This window comes from Leptonychotes weddellii, chromosome 12 (genome assembly GCF_054177405.1).
Source record: "Leptonychotes weddellii isolate Sample4059 chromosome 12, ASM5417740v2, whole genome shotgun sequence".
NCBI classification, from domain to species: Eukaryota; Metazoa; Chordata; class Mammalia; order Carnivora; family Phocidae; genus Leptonychotes; species Leptonychotes weddellii.
The window spans coordinates 61,199,896-61,205,154 of NC_138380.1; the positions used below are offsets into that span (position 1 = coordinate 61,199,896).

The window sequence follows — 5,259 nt, forward strand, 5'->3', positions numbered from 1 at the left end:
AAAAAAAAAAAAAAAAAGATTCTTTCCCTGCCTTTGCCCCTCCCTCCACCTCATGCATGCACATGCGCTCTCTCTCTCTCTCAAAAAAGAAAAAAAAATGGGCAAAGGACTTAAATAGACATTTCTCTAAAGAAAACATACAAATGACCAGTAGGTATATGAAAAGATACCCAACATCATGAATCATCAAGGAAATGCAAATAAAAACCACAATGAAATATCACCACCTCACATCTATTTGTCAGGGTGGCAATAATAATAATAATAATAATAATAATAACAACAACAATAATAAAAGGGTAACATGTATTGACAAGGATGTGGAGAAACTAAAACCCTTATGCACTGTTTTGGGGAATGTAAAAATGATGCAAGCACTATAGAAAACAGTATGAAGATTTTCCCCAAAATTACAAATAGAACTAGTATATGATCCAGCAATTCCACTTCTGGGAATTTATTCAAAAGAACTGAAATCAAAATCTCAAGAAAATATCTGCACTCCCATGTTTTTTGCAGCACTGTTCACAATAACCAAGACACAGAAACAACCTAAATTCCCAGTGACAAATGAAGGGATGGAATATTACTCAGCCTTAAAAAAGAAGGAAATTCTGCCATATTCAACATGGATGAACCTGGAGGACCTTATGATAAATAAAATAAGCCAGCCACAGAAGGACAAATATTGCATGATTCCACTTACATGAGGTGTCTATAATAGTCAAACTTATAGAAAAGAGAATAAAATGGTGATTGCCAGGGTTTGGAAGAAGAGGGAAATGGGGAATTCCTGTTCAATAGGTATAAAGTTTCAGTTATACAAAATGAGTAAGTTCTAGAGAGCTGCTGTACAGCATCATGCCTATAGTTAATAATACTGTATTGTGCATTCAAAAATGTAAGAGGGTAGATATATTAAGTGCTCTTACCACAATAAATTAAAAAAAAATAGATCATAGCAGGGTTTAGAGCTAGCTGCAGGTGTTCAGAGTCTGACCTCACAGTTATAGTCCACTTTTTTAAAGACCTTCAAGATCTGTTTTAGGGGAAAGTGAATAAATTTTAAAGGCCCAGAAAGAATGAAAATGTGAACATGGAGCTATGGACTTATATGAAATAAAAGATGTTCTATAAAAGATATCCCAAAGTCTACTTTCTAAATTTCATCCTTTCTACATTTCCTGCTTTATTTCCATATGCTGCAAATTGCATATGGTTTAGTTTGCCCCACCCTTTCAAATTTCCATTTTCTCCTAACAGTTACACCTGCATTTATCACAAATATATGTGAAATTTTGATGATGGTGTTGGTTAACTGCCTAAATGTTGTGACCTGGTGGGGAGAGGAGGGTCCTGAAGGTCTGCTTTACAGATTTAATTTCATCTAGGACCTGTCCTTTGGAGACTCAGAGAGAAGCTCCAGCAAATAGTTGTGTTCTGGAGGTTAGAAAGGTCAGATAAAAAGTTAGGGCACAGCAAAAGTTCAGTACTTCTTGATGACAAGCATGTAAGCTGTTGGAATTAAATTTTTCTTCTAACCTCGAGGAGTTTTATGAATTGCTAGAGGGTAGAAATCAACATTATCATTCTCCTTTTTACTTCAAACTATTACTATTTATTGCCTGTTCACCATATGCCAGGCATCCTTCTGAGTGTGTTTCATATGAAATAGTTCATTTAATCCTTTCAACAACCTTATGGAGAAGGTAACGGATTACTCCCATTTCAAAGATGAGTAAACTGAGGACCAAGAGGGAAAGTAATTTTCTAGAGCCCCACACGTGGTAAGAGCCTGAGTTAAGTAGAGTGATTCTGGCACCAAAGTTTTTTTACATACCCTGAAAGGACATCCTAGAGACTTGATGTGTAGACCTGTCTCCTCAGTTCTTCATGGTTGGCTAATTAGCTGTAACTTCCTGAGGTCAAAATGAAGGTGACTTTGAAATCAGTCCTTCCTCCAGATATCAGGCATTTAGCAGTCCCTCACCATTTCTTCCTGGTTAGAGATAGATATAGGAAGGTCAATCTTGTAGAATCCATTCTGCCTAGTTAGTGAATGGTCACTCTACAGCAAACTTCAAGATTCAGGTATTTTTGGTATAACTAAAACTATATAAATCCCAAATGTGACTTCAGGGAAAAAAAAGATTTGCTAGAGACAAACTGAATCATCTACTATAAAATCTGCTGCTAGCTTGATTTCTTGTGAAGTTAAATATAATCAACCAATTACAGATTTCGTATGTAGATAAAGGCATAGTTTTGACTGCAGTGCTTCTCTCTAATGTTGTAGAGGGTTTCCTAGCCATACACAGCTAAGTCAATTTTAAGATTCGATTTTCTTCTTCATTCTACCTCTTTGCCCTCCGTACTTCTGTCTGCATTTATGTGTTTCTGCCATTTTCCTACATGTGCACATGTTCAGTAGTGTTAGAAAGAAATGATTCCAGGGGTTCTTATGTCAACTGTCTGCCTCTCTACACATTAAGATGGCTTTTTTCTTATTCTTTAAAAAGCCCTTAGGATACAATAGCTCCACCACTTCTTAGCACTGTGACTTCGGCCACATTACAACCTCTCTGTGCCTCAGGTCCCTCAAGTATTAAATAGATTTAAATTGTACTCACTTAATACAAAAAAGGACTTGGCACAGTGCCTGATACAAAGTAAACACTAAATACATGTTAGCTATTATTATTATTACTATTATTATTATTAACTTGTGGAGGAACTCACTTCTTCCCAAAGTATTACCAAGGTATCATTTAGGAAACAAAACCCACATTTAAAGACTTTAAGGGTTAGTATGGAGGATCTGAGATATTTTAAAATTTAAGACCCTTTTTTAATAAGAGCTAACATGTATTGATTACTTATTACATGCCAGGTATTGGGTTATGCCATGTGTTTGTATGTATATATATATGACATACACACACGTGTATATATATAGTCACTTAATCTTTGCTGTAACTCTACAAATCACTAAAATTACTTCAGAGAAATTAAGCAACTTGCCTAAACCTCCTGTTTAGTAAGACTTGAGCCTAGGTTTGATTCCTGGTCCATCAAATACGTATTCTTATGTGCTTAAGTTAGCAAAGCAATAATGCCTCTTACACTTTAATGGCTATCATTTTCCAGAGTTTTTCCATGAGCCACGGCCATTTAAATGATAAGTTGCTCACTGTGGCATGTGTCATGATGATTAAAATACATTATTTCAGGGGCGCTTGGGTGGCTCAATCGGTTAAGCCTCCAACTCTTGATATCAGCTCAGGTCTTGATCTCAGGGTTGTTAGTTTAAGCCCTGAGTTGGGCTCCACACTGAGTGTGGAGCCTACTTAAAAAAATAAAAAAATAAATAAATAAGTTATTTTTGTGGTTCCAGCATTCTGGACTTAACGGATCAGTACATTTTTCCAAAATTGGAGACTTAAAACAAAATTGTGTTATTCAATTTTATAGGGGAAATCACTGTATCACCATTGATTTTTTTCCTTTTGCTAAGAATTAATATAAACATCAATCACATTATCAGATAAATTATACACTTAGAATTTGGGATTCCTGATTCCTTGGCCAAATTTTTTATAGCATTTTAAAAAATTCAGATACACTTCACATAACATAAAATTTATCATTTTGAAACGTACGCTTCAGTAGTTTTTAGTATATTCACTCTGTTTTGCAACCATCATCACTACCTAATTCCAGAATATTTTTATCATCCCACAAACCCCATACCTATTAGCAGTTAGTCCCAATTCCCCCGCTTCCTCATCTCCTGGCAGCCATTAATTTTTCTGTCTCTATGGATATGTCCTTAGGCAAATCTTTTTATTTCTGCACAAAATGGCTGTCTCAGATCTGTGATTTCTTATTCCTTGCTGCCTAAATCAAACTGCCTGCCCAAAGCTTTACGTTGGTGTGTTGTTCCCAGTGGCATATGTAATATATATGATAGACGGCATCAAAGTACAAAATTCTAAGAGGTCCCATCAAGGTTAGCAAATGCTGCCATACGTATGGATTTTAATATGAAGAAATATACTACATACTTTCTACATTTCCACTGTCCACATTTACTTACAGTTTTAGTTTACTTCTAATTTTAATTCCAATTTTAGATTTTCCTCATCTTTTCTTTTTCTTTTGGTATTTATTCATATAGCATGTCAAATTATGTAACTTTGAACTTAATCTGAAGGCTGCTAATGTTTTTGGTAACCACTACAAATCAAAATAGTATTATAAGGGCCATCTTATTTTTTTTTTTTTAATTTACATCTAATTGAGGTTCCCAAATTCTGGTCCAAATCTGTGCTATATTTAGTTGCTCTATTCTCTGTACATCCATACACTCTGTTCATTTCTCAGATAATTTCCTTTTAAAATAGAAATTCAAATGTATTACTATGTTCCACTGTGATTTACTTATTTACATGTCTCCCAGTGGAATCTGAACCCCTGGAAGGTAAGGACTTTGTCTATCCAAGTTTGATTTCCAGTACGGTGCCTGGTGCGTGGTATGAACTAACATAACTACTGCTGTTGAATGAAGGAATAGGTTTTAAATATATACACAAGCATATGCATAAAAATTTATAACACCCAATTGTATGTTATATTACATAGTATCCATGTATATTATTACACACGCATATAAGTTCATAGCTACATTAAAAATATTTAATATTTGAAAAATTCAAATGATATATTTGATCATAAAATGTTAAATATATCGAGTTTTACATAGTATGATTTTATAATAACCTGTGAACTAGTTATTACACACACAAAAACACACTCTATTTAACAGGGTATTCCCCACAGCGTAATTACAAGATGGAGGAACAACGAAGAGTGTGGAGACTGGAGATTGACTGACTTTGGCTATTTCTTTCTGAACCTGAATTTTTCTGTGACGTGGAGATAGTTATTACCATGCTTAGGGAATTGGTTTAAGGATAGGGCTAATTTATATTAAGGGTTCAACACTTTAGCAGGCCCTTCAGGAATCTTAGCGGGCACTTTATCCCTCAGACTTTAAGTAAAGGTGTTTAATTTTTCTACATATTATGAGTCTTTTCCAGTAAGGGAAACCTACCCGGATGCCAAATTTGTCAATTCAGAGAGTCCAGATAAAACTAAAAGCACAAAATGATCCATCTCTAACTCTGACGGATTGCTAAACCCGCAGGAAGCGCTGGGTGGACCTCCACTATCCCAGCATTCCTCGCGCTGCTTCCGTTG

General features: G+C 35.1%; 1 long non-coding RNA gene across 1 annotated transcript in view; it reads right to left on the bottom strand.

Moving 5' to 3' along the window:
- The window catches only part of LOC115941940 (uncharacterized), a 165,495-nt gene extending 160,267 nt beyond the window's left edge, over nt 1–5,228 (bottom strand). The window contains exons 1-2 of the long non-coding RNA XR_014139339.1: nt 5,114–5,228; nt 1,841–1,999 (exon numbers count right to left, since the gene is read on the bottom strand). This is a non-coding gene — a long non-coding RNA (uncharacterized LOC115941940). The remainder of the gene's footprint in view (nt 1–1,840; nt 2,000–5,113) is intronic.
- Nucleotides 5,229–5,259: the final 31 nt, after the last annotated feature.